Below are 11,290 nucleotides of genomic sequence, written 5' to 3'. Positions count from 1 at the left end.
TTTTTAAAATTTATTTTTTATTGTGACTGACCAGCTCTTTGCCAGGTCCGTGCCCTCCTGCCTCCCTCCAGCGAGCCCGACTCGGCCGAAGCACCCCCGCTCTTCTCCCCAACGCCGGGATGCCGCCGCCGGTGTCAGGGCGAGGCGGCCTCAGTCATCCGGACACTCAGACCCCCTGCTCCTCTCTCGGGGCTTCTCCTCGGAGCCGGGAACACTTTCTTCTGCACTCTTCCAAAAGCTGAAGTGGAAACCCGAGGGTCGGTCAGAATTTTGTCCCACTACTCCTCTGATGCTTGAGGCGAGCAGCTTGCTCTCGCCTTTCTGTTAGCACTCAGAGTATTTAGTGGCAGGTTTTCATTCTTATGACATCAGTAAAAAACAATATTTCCCAACACTTCCAAATCATTCTTATGTGGCAGGATTACTGAAGGCTATGAAAATTTTTTGGTTTCTCTGGTTTCATTAAAAACCTTTTAATTGTGTCTTTCGGAGTTGGCCCCAGGTGTTGGACTCTTTTCATTACATTTTGCTCTAATGTGATGAAATTCTAATTCTCTCCTTACCATATGGTTAAATTTCCCCACTGAGAATTAGTTGAAAAAGGAGAAATAATCTATTAATCTCTGTAATAGATTCACAAATGAGGTTTGCCACAGAACCCGTTTTTGAATGGTAATATCAGAACAGTTGGGTGCCTTGTTTCAGGAAAGAAAGGACCAGGCGACAACAGAAAACGTTTGAATTTTCACCTGGAAAGAATGAAAAGAAGCCAAGCTGCAGATTTCAGAGTAATTGACTGAGATTTCATCTAGCGAGGACATGACTACAATACAGACCTTCGCCACCTCGTGTCTCCGGATCAGAGGCGAACATACAAGCCGAGCCCTCCGAAGAGGCAGGGTCTCACCCCCCACCCCCCAGCCCCATTTGGCTGCTGCGCTTGTCCCTGGTCGCCGTCCAAGCGCACAGTCACCGAGCGCCTCGCTCCCCTCCCCCTTTCCAAGGGATGGATGTCACCGTTAACCTCTATCATTATTAATCCAAAGGCATTTTACGTTTATTGTTTTTCAATTAGCAACTTCATTTTCCTCGGGATCATAAACAAAGGACTTTATGTTCGCAACAGGGATTTGGGGATTTTTATTATTATTATTATTTAATCTGTTTAATATCCAACTTGTAAAACTCGTGTGGTCACTTAAGGATGACGGATACTGTTATTATAATTTGATGGCTAGTGGGAACATTTCATTCCCCTCATTTTATTTCTTCGAAGACAGAGGGCTCCGGCTTGATCTCTCCCGGTGATCTGTGGGTTCACTAGCACTGTCTAGTTTTTTCTCCAACTTTGGGGACGACGTACACTGCCTCTCCGCAGGTGGCAGGTCCCGTGCCCCGAGGTTGCGGCCACCGCGGTTGTCCCGATCGGCGAGGGGTGCTGCCGGGCCGTGCCGTCGGGGTGGGGGAACGGGGGCACGGCGGCGACCCCCGCGGCAGCCTCCTTCCCCCCTCGCCTGCGTTCGCTTAGATTTGCCCTCTGCGTCTGAAATCTCCCTCTCCGTCTAAGCTTTTTCTGTTCTTCCATGTCCACTGGTCAGTCTTCATGATCTGCCCCTAGATCTGCTCGTAGACTTTTATCTGCTTCATCCCGTCTTTTCAACCACCTTTCTTTTCCTTCCTTCTTTTCCTTGCTCTTCATTTTTTCCTCTCCCTCTCTACTAGGTCTGTCCCCTGTTCCTCAGACATGAATAAATCCCTTCATCTTGCCGATGTGCTCATCTATGACTTGTCGTTCTCTAAAGATGCCAACTTTTCTACAAACTTTACCTTGTGGGAGGTGTGGGAAGGAGTTGGGAGAGCAAAGTGTAGGGGACGAAAAGAGATCCCCTCTCGCCTTCCCTGGACCCGCATCTTATGATCTGTCTCTCCCCACCTCACGAAGAAGTGGCTGTTTAATAGTCTACGGGAACTTTAGTTTGGAAGCAAGCAGAAGAATTTATAGAAGCTTTAAATGCGGCGCTTATAAAAATACCGAGGAATGGTCTTTGAGGTTTATGCACTCGTAAACTTTTGCTGATTGCTTCTGGGAAGTTGTCAGGCATTTAACACTGCGTTTATCTTACAGCGCAATGAAAACACATCTGCCCAGCGTCTCGTTACCTGGTTTAATTGTACCGCAGCCCTCTGCCACCAGCCCCTCCACACTTGGGTCATTATTTCGGGAAATGAGCAGCCCGGAGCCGAGATGCAGAAGGGCTGCGCCCGCCGCCCCGGAGCATCCCCCAGGCTCCGCTGTGAGCGGCCGGGCACGGGCCGTCCTGGGCGGGGCAGGAGGCAGGGGCAGGGGGCAAGGACTTGGAAGGTCCCAGGATACAGATGAGAGCGGACAGCCCAGTGATTGCTGATTTTCTGTGGCGTCTTTAGCAAGATGTGCTCGAGAGCTATTTTGTTCCGCTCCCCACCTGTAAGAGAAGTAAAATTGCCTTTTCCCTCTTCCCAGGGTTGGGTTTGCAGAAAAGTTTCCGTGATGAAAGACACTTTCCAAATTTTGCCGTCAGACGCCCAGGAGCTGAATGCAGATAGATTTAGTCAGGCGGTTAGTCTCCCCCTGCCTGCTCTGAGCAGGGGGACGGCATGTGCCTGCTGCAGTCGGACGGCCGCGTAGGAAGAGGAGGGCTTGGGATCTTCCGCAACTTTCCGGTCCTTCTTCCAGTGGCTCAGCCCGGAGTCCCTTCTTCCTCTGACACGCCGAGGCTGGGGGAGATCACAGTCGAGCTCCGAGTGCAGCAGGGGCAGTCCCCCATGCAGGATTTGCCCGACTTTTCCAGCACTAAATCAAGCTTTGGAGAGCGCTTTCGTTCGCCGCAGCTGCAGCTATGTTGTCTTCTATGTGAAAAAAACTTTATTTAAGTTCAAAGTGTAGAAAAAAAACAGTAAAAATAAATAAAATTACCCTCCCCTCTGTATCTCGTGGTGCAAACATCCTCAGAGGTGCGTGTCTGCTCAGAGGCAGCCCCAGGAGGCCGGTGGACTCGCCTGGGAGCTGCTCCCAGCTGCAGGCAGGGCCCGCAGCCCGCCGGGGGCTCCGGGTGGCAGGAGGATCCTGTAGGGGATGAGAAGGGGACGATGCTCTCAGCCCCCAGCACGCCCGGCTCAGCTCCCCGGTGCCCGGGGGAGCGGGCAGGGCTGGGGGACGTGTGTGTACAACCGGGCTTGGGGGACTTTAGTGAGACGAGGTGCTGCGAAACGGAGGTAAACACTCCCTCCGTTCCGGTCCTGAGTGGGGGTGCAAAAGCGGCATTGGGGAACCCGGCCCACAGCGCAGCGAGGTTGGGGCTTCTTGGGGTGAGGAACGAAACCCTGATAGCCCGGCCCTGAGCCTCTGGGGTGACCGCTAGAGGCGTAAAGGGAATTCTGGAGGGCTGCAGAGAGAGCAGGAGCAGCTGAGGATTCCCGCGGAGACCCGCCGGGTGTCCGCAGGGTCCCTTTGGGGCTCCGCGGGTCCTACCGGCCCCGGCCCCGGCCGCTGCGCTCCCGATCCAAAATCCACAGCACCATCTCCTGGGCATCGGCAGAAGTGCAGGGCCCGCCTCGGAGGCGCCGAGCTGGTGGCAATGGTGGAGGGAAGGGATGAAGCCATAGAGACTGCATGAAAATGTAAAAAGGAATGACACTGAAACGTAAAAGACCCCTTCAGTGTTTTTCGGCATGGAGAGATTACTAATTATTCCTTTGGTGTCCCTTCTGAAACTGAAATCTGTGGGCTGTCTGTGCTTGGACAGGAGTCAGGAGGCTCTCAGGAGGTGTTTTCTGTTCAGTTATACAGACATGCTAGAAAATCCATGAACTTGAAACCAAGTAGGATGGAAGAGTCTGATGCTATCGTCGTTTCAGGGGCAACACAGGGTATATAGTCAGTGACAAACTCTCTGAGACATTACACTGGGGTTTGTGGAGAAAGACTGAAAGGTCCTATGATAAAGCACTATGCTCTGCTTTGATTTGGGGAAGCTGGAGATCTTCCTTCCTTCCTTCCTTCCTTCCTTCCTTCCTTCCTTCCTTCCTTCCTTCCTTCCTTCCTTCCTTCCTTCCTTCCTTCCTTCCTTCCTTCCTTCCTTCCTTCCTTCCTTCCTTCCTTCCTTCCTTCCTTCCTTCCTTCCTTCCTTCCTTCCTTCCTTCCTTCCTTCCTTCCTTCCTTCCTTCCTTCCTTCCTTCCTTCCTTCCTTCCTTCCTTCCTTCCTTCCTTCCTTCCTTCCTTCCTTCCTTCCTTCCTTCCTTCCTTCCTTCCTTCCTTCCTTCCTTCCTTCCTTCCTTCCTTCCTTCCTTCCTTCCTTCCTTCCTTCCTTCCTTCCTTCCTTCCTTCCTTCCTTCCTTCCTTCCTTCCTTCCTTCCTTCCTTCCTTCCTTCCTTCCTTCCTTCCTTCCTTCCTTCCTTCCTTCCTTCCTTCCTTCCTTCCTTCCTTCCTTCCTTCCTTCCTTCCTTCCTTCCTTCCTTCCTTCCTTCCTTCCTTCCTTCCTTCCTTCCTTCCTTCCTTCCTTCCTTCCTTCCTTCCTTCCTTCCTTCCTTCCTTCCTTCCTTCCTTCCTTCCTTCCTTCCTTCCTTCCTTCCTTCCTTCCTTCCTTCCTTCCTTCCTTCCTTCCTTCCTTCCTTCCTTCCTTCCTTCCTTCCTTCCTTCCTTCCTTCCTTCCTTCCTTCCTTCCTTCCTTCCTTCCTTCCTTCCTTCCTTCCTTCCTTCCTTCCTTCCTTCCCTCCTTCCCTCCTTCCCTCCTTCCCTCCTTCCCTCCTTCCCTCCTTCCCTCCTTCCCTCCTTCCCTCCTTCCTGCCACCCTGCCTGCCACCCTGCCTGCCACCCTGCCTGCCTCCCTCCCTCTTTTTTTTTTTTTCCCTTCCCCTTTTCTATTTTCTTTTCTCTCTCATCTGCAGAGAAGCTCCTTCTGGCCCTCCAAGACATTTCTTTCCTCATGAACACACTTCTCCACTCATATGCACTTCTGCACCCCAATAAATGCCTGGCTGAGTCTCAGCTGGAGCAGGGGCCAGAGCTCTGGCCATGTACAGTTCATATTTACTCCCTGTCTGGCTTTCCCTTTCAGTCTTGACCCGAATTTCTTTGAAAACCTTCCACTCTAAAGGATGTGGCACTGAACTTATTCTTCCCACCCTTGTCTGACTAGGCTATAGATGCCTATTTTCAGTTAATATTTCATCCCCAAACACTTACTATAGGCTTTTGCTTTTCCTTCCATGCTTCTTGAACTCCATCCAGTTCCCTTTTATTGGTACTGAAAGTACTTAAATCTGAAAGCAGTAGTCGAGATGCTATCTCATCAGTATTGTATACCGAGAGAGGCATCCATCACTTCCCAGGTACGTGACATGATGTCTCTGTGTTAGAAGCCCAAAAATTGCATTGGATTTTTTTTGGTCACCCTGGTAGGTCCTATTTAATTTACTGAAGCCCATACATACAAATCTATATGTTAGTAGGCATATATATTATACCTACTGTGTTCCCTTCAGTCACCACTTTGCAATTACAGGAAGAAAAAAATACTTTTGCGTGCCTTCTTTCCATTCCTTATAAATCCATGCTGTTTGCTGGTTGTGGATACATTCTCCCCTAAGTGCTTAAGATTTTTACCTTTTAATATTTTTTCCACTATATTACTGCAGACTGAAGTTAGGCTTACCAGATGGTAGATGACAGGTTCACTCTTTCTCTTCCTCTTCCCTTGCCATTTTAAAAGATCAGTAACCTTCTCCTCTTTCTTTTCAGACATCTTAGAGCTCACTAATTCTCCAGGAGCACTAAAATATTGTCAGTATTTTGGATACATTCGTTAATGAATTCCCTTTCTTCCCCATGCTGCACATCAGAAGGTTATGCTCAGTTTCACATCCTTAGTTTTCTCTCCCTCAACCTTCCCTATGACATTCTCTCAACAATCCTAACTATAAGGTTGTTCTTCCTAACTGGGCTTTCTTTTTAATAAAAAATGCAATTAGTACCTTTTAAAATTTAGAATCATCACTCCTTTTTTCCCCTTCTTTGTAGAATAACAAATCTTTTTTATTTCTAGCAATTCCCTTCTTCCCCTTGTAATTAAAAGATCATTTAGAATCTTTACACATCTAAGTCATTGCTACATTGAAAAATGGAGTCGCTATGACTTGCAGTGCTCTTATACTCTATAAATAAGGAAATTTTGCATGTTTAATGAGTTATCATGGGCATAAAATAAAAAAATGTGTTGAAATACAGTTTAATAAGAGTCAAAATCCATCTATTTAACAATGAAAAATAATTTTGTTCTCAAACTCTTCCTATATTTCAAGTGATTCTGGAGTAAAGTGTAAGCTCATTTCCCATTATATTACTTTAGTTGCCATGATAAGTAACAAGAAAGAACAAAGAATTTCCTTCCTGGATTACTTTGCTAAATTCATACTTTAATCTTTTGGTAGATGATGTTTTTCAAGCACACTCAGATGTCTGATTGTCAGCTTTATGTCTCAGCAAGTATTCCCAGCAATTCAGCTACAGTAAAGTATCTACCTCTAGCAAGCCTCTGTGTACTATATAACTTTTATAGTCATTATAAAAAGTAATTTATTGAAAAAACTTAAACCTTTTCCAACTCAACTGACTTTTGATTTAAAGGTGTGTGATCCCGGTTATGGTAATCAGGTGTGGTAGATGCTTTTTTCAGAATTAGGTTTGCTGTTTATGTCACAAAGTTTAGAAGCTCTGAGAGTAACATCCTCTAAAACATAGCATGTTCAGAGAAACAGAGATATCAGCTCATGTTTCACTGTTACAGTGCCTGGTATTGCACATAATACAATGTAGGAGAACTTTCCCCATTTTTAGATGACAATTTTTTCTCCTGGGTATTATTTCTCTTTGCCTTCACTGAAGTACAATACAATTCTGACTACAGACTGGCTCTGGGGAAACAGCTTGTAATAAAAAGGGGGAAGTAACATTGCTTGTCTCTTTCTTTCTTTCTTTCTTTCTTTCTTTCTTTCTTTCTTTCTTTCTTTCTTTCTTTCTTTCTTTCTTTCTTTCTTTCTTTCTTTCTTTCTTTCTTTCTTTCTTTCTTTCTTTCTTTCTTTCTTTCTTTCTTTCTTTCTTTCTTTCTTTCTTTCTTTCTTTCTTTCTTTCTTTCTTTCTCTCCTTCATCTTTCTCTTTTTCCTCTTTCTCATTGGCTGCCTGGCTTGCTGGCTTTCTTTCTGTCTTTCTCTTTCTGTCTTTTTATTTATTACTTTTTTTTCTTTCTCTTTCTTTCTTACTTTTGGTGGGTTGGTTGGTTGCTTGCTTCATATGCTGTATGGCCTAGCTTCATTTTAAAAATGACAGGATCCTTTAATGACAACACTGATCATGACCAACAGGAAAGCTCCTTGTAACAGTGCCTAGCTCTGATTATCACTGTGACACAATATTTTTGAGCCAAACCATTGCAATGGGATTTGAACTTGTTTTTCCATCCAGAGAGGAGAATGCTGCCAGCTATGGTCCCAGCACTTCACTGACTGTGTGGGCAGAGGCCTACTAGTGCAAGCTAAAGGAGTCTACTTCACTGCATCCTCAAGGACCAGGGAAGAAAAATCAGGGAAGCATCAGCAGGTGAGGTATGGACACTGCTGAGCCCCTGAGGGGTCCAGCTGCTGAGCTCTGACATCTAGAGCAGCCTTGGTGTTGCTCAGTTAGTCCTTAACTCAAACCCAGGCATAGTGCACCCACTGAAGGGCTGAGCCGGATACCAAGGTGGGGTAAAGACAAAGGCCATATGCTATCCATGTAGAAAAAACCCCATACAGTTCAGTTTTGTGAGGAACTTTGTCTTTCAGAGTATTTTGCAGCATAGCCTCAGATGCCAAGAGCAGCCCAGGTACCACTAAGCTTACACACAACTTCTTTTTTGAGGGTAAGGTTGAGTGACCAGACAATGCTTGAGGTCTGACAAAAGCTTTTAGCATCCTTAGTCCTGTCTTAGGCTGCCACAGAGACTTAGTGGTGTTTCCTTTGCAGAGTAATTTGATTATTCCAGGAGAGAACCTGCTGGAGGCAAGGAATTCCACGCACCTGCAAGCTGAATCCACCAAGGTGACAGTCGGTTGTGCAAAGGCACATTTGCATGGAGATCTGAACGTATTTCAAACTGATTTACTTCATAATTGTCCAATATCTCTCACTGGTGAACTGCTTGGACAACATATTTATTTAAGTTTAAATGGGCATGAAAATAAGTGGCGAGGCTGGAGGTAAGACTATATTTGTCTGACATACAAAACATGTAAGATTACTTCTGGGAACTTGTGAGCCTAGGCACTGTCAGGGAAAGGGTATGGAGCCTTTTCACATCCCTGACCCGGTACACAACTACACATAACATCAGACCTTGTTAGCACAGGAAAGAAACCCACCATTAATGGAGTGGTTAGTTCCCAAGTTCTTGTCTATAATCCTGAAATAAAGATCTTAGTAAAGAATGCAGTTTTTGTGAGACATCACTGAGGTCAACCTTATGCCAGTCTGATTGGCCATCAGAATTGGAGAGATGTGTGCTTGAACAGCCAGAGGTTCCCTGAGACACATTTTTTTAGACTAACAAATATGTCGTGGGATATTCCGTTCATCTCTTAACTCTTGTCATAGGAAGTTTTGCAGGAATTATCCAGTGTAATAGCAGAAGTTCATGCATGGGAAGAATCTGGACCCAAGTGCTCACACATTACAAGACTTGGGCACCATTTTTGGTGATAAACTCAGAATTATTCCATCAGCATGAGACCAGGCACAGTGAGAAGCATGGACCCTGCAACACATTGTTATCATATTCATGCTGTTGATTCTGATTCTCTGATAAAGTTAATTGACTGAGTCAGGGCAAATTTGCTCCACACCTGCTCTGGACAGAGCAAGCTCAACCAGCTCTCATCAATCACTCCCACCAGGAAACTGGCACAAACAGTGCTTGTTCAGCTGGTGCCAGCGGCTGAACTTGATGGCACTGGTGCAATCCCAGGATGTAAGGCTGTGGGATGTGCAAATGACCCTAGGGGAACCACATCAGAATCTTACACTAAGCCACTTTATTTTTTACCCTTTAAGTACATTTCCTGAACCTTTCTAGTAAACTTTGTTAGTCTCAATGTCATTCAGTTGAAGCTCTTGGCAGCATTTCCTCCACATGAAGTGTAAGTTATTGCATTTGTGGTCTGTCCGTTATCGCATTGGTTCTAGGATGGATCAAGGGTGTCCACGTTCTACATCCTTATCTGAGGGCCTTCAGCATGGCTGCACTTTGCTGTGTGGGTAGGAATCCTGCAATCCAGGAGTCCGAGAAACTCTGCTTTGCATTTGCTGGGTTCCTTCATCAAGAGGTTCATCCCAAATAGGACTGGTTTAGAAAGGGATATTAGACACGCCACACCTGCCTCATCCTTTGTTTTATGAATATTTCTAAGCCTTTTAACCTATTTTGCCCTGCCCATGTGCCTGTACACAAAGTACTCTGTCCAAAACCCACACCTCTTCACAAAGGGAGTATATCTCTAAAGGCTCTGGCACAAGCATGTGGCAGCCTATGGTTGTCCTGCACAGTGGTTCCCAGTGCATGGAATGAGAAGCAGTGGGACATAAGCCCTGAGAGAAGCAGAATTCTGCCAGCCCTCTGTAACATGGTTATGACATGGATTTTGACAGCCTTGACAAATTCAGGATCTTTGGTCAGGCAGAAAACTGGTTAAGAGCTGAAACTCTTCCCATGGTAGCTGCAGAAGGTTAAACTCTGTATTTGCAGAGAGTAGGTGGCAGGAGAAATGGAGGCAGACATCACCAAATCTTATAAATCATGTCTGCTTTTGAAGTCCTTAAGTGTGTTACTGGCTTTTTGTAAGCAGAGAGAGGAGCCTGACTAGGACCCTTCCTTTGAGACAAGTCAGACCACACAAAAAAATGAGCAGAGGAGGGATGTGCATTGAGCTCAAAGGTAATTTGACAAAAACAGTAGCAGCAGCATTAGCAGCTGCAAAAATCCTAAAGCCTTAAATGGGCAATTACTTAGCAGGATGCAAATAGACTGTAAAGTAAAATATATTATATGAAATATGCATTTAAACATTTGAATCCTTTCAGTTCTGTTTACAGGCTGTAGCTACAGACCCTCATCCTATATCAAATGTTAAACAACTCTCTATGCAGTTTGGGATCAGGAGCTTCAACTGGGACCAGGTGGCACTCAAGAGGTTATTGTGATTTGCACTCTGTCTCATGAAAACTTATTTGTGTGTCTATAAGTCAAATCAGAAATCAAGGAGCACATTTAAGATTTCAGACTGGATGCTGACAAACAAACCTGGGCATGGGCAGAAACAATGCTACCAGCCCTCCTGTCCTCACCTCAGCCTTCATGGGCCCAGTGATGGTGTTCTTCTCTCTGAGCTGGGCTCTGAAGACTCTCATTCTGGAGTTCAGCTATCCCAGTGAATGTAATTCCTTGAACATCTGGTCTCCGTCTGCTACAGAAAAGATGGTGGGCCAGATGGGAAATCCTAGTGACTGCAGACAGCCTGGGGGGCACCTATTACATCCTTTTCAAAAATGATTTGAAAATGATAGATCACAGGACCTAAAGAGCTTTCACTTAAAAAGGCTAATATTACTATAGATAAAAGTGCCTTTTCGGTTTTGGTTTTTTTTCCCCCCCCCACAATTATTTTGTAAGGGAAAGATGTTAATACACGTAAGATGCAAAAGATATGTTCACTACACATTTAGCAGGCCAACCATGCTTCCAGGAAAAGGAAAATAAAAGGCAGGCATTGAGCCTGAGCTGTGCACACAGTGTAGTTGTTAGTAGACAACCTGCTTCTGTTGTCAACCATTCCAGATAGCCATTTCCAAACCAGTTTGGGAAGAGACAGGCTTGAGGTGTGGCCCCATGTGAACCTCATGAAGTTTGACAAGGCCAAATGCAAGTTTTTGCACCTGGGTGAGGACAATCTGGAATCTCAGTGCAGACTGGGGAATGAATGGATTGAGAACCACCCTGTGGAGAAGGACTTTGGGATCCTGATGGACAGGACTCAAAAAAGAACACTTGAGCCCAAGAAGTGAGCTATAGCCTGGGCTGTATCACAAGAAGTGTGTCCAGCAGGTTGAAAGTTAAAGAAGGTAGATTTAAGTTGGACATAAGGAAGAATTTCTGTAAAGAGTGTGATGAGAGATTGGAACTGGTTTCCCAGAGCTTTTGTGGATGCCTCTGAAAATGTTTAAGGCTG

The 11,290-nt window shown here is 45.8% G+C and overlaps 1 long non-coding RNA gene across 1 annotated transcript; it reads right to left on the bottom strand.

Moving 5' to 3' along the window:
• LOC140682428 (uncharacterized) lies at positions 1 to 1,103 on the bottom strand. Its single transcript, XR_012054164.1, has 2 exons — positions 750 to 1,103; positions 1 to 238 (listed from the first exon to the last, which is right to left on the bottom strand). It is a non-coding gene; the product is annotated as an uncharacterized lncRNA (long non-coding RNA).
• Between the last annotated feature and the right edge of the window lie 10,187 nt (positions 1,104 to 11,290).

The sequence above is a fragment of the Taeniopygia guttata genome, chromosome 2 (genome assembly GCF_048771995.1).
Source record: "Taeniopygia guttata chromosome 2, bTaeGut7.mat, whole genome shotgun sequence".
NCBI classification, from domain to species: domain Eukaryota; kingdom Metazoa; phylum Chordata; class Aves; order Passeriformes; family Estrildidae; genus Taeniopygia; species Taeniopygia guttata.
Note: the sequence above shows the minus strand (reverse complement) of the source record. Positions and strands in the feature narration are given on the sequence as shown.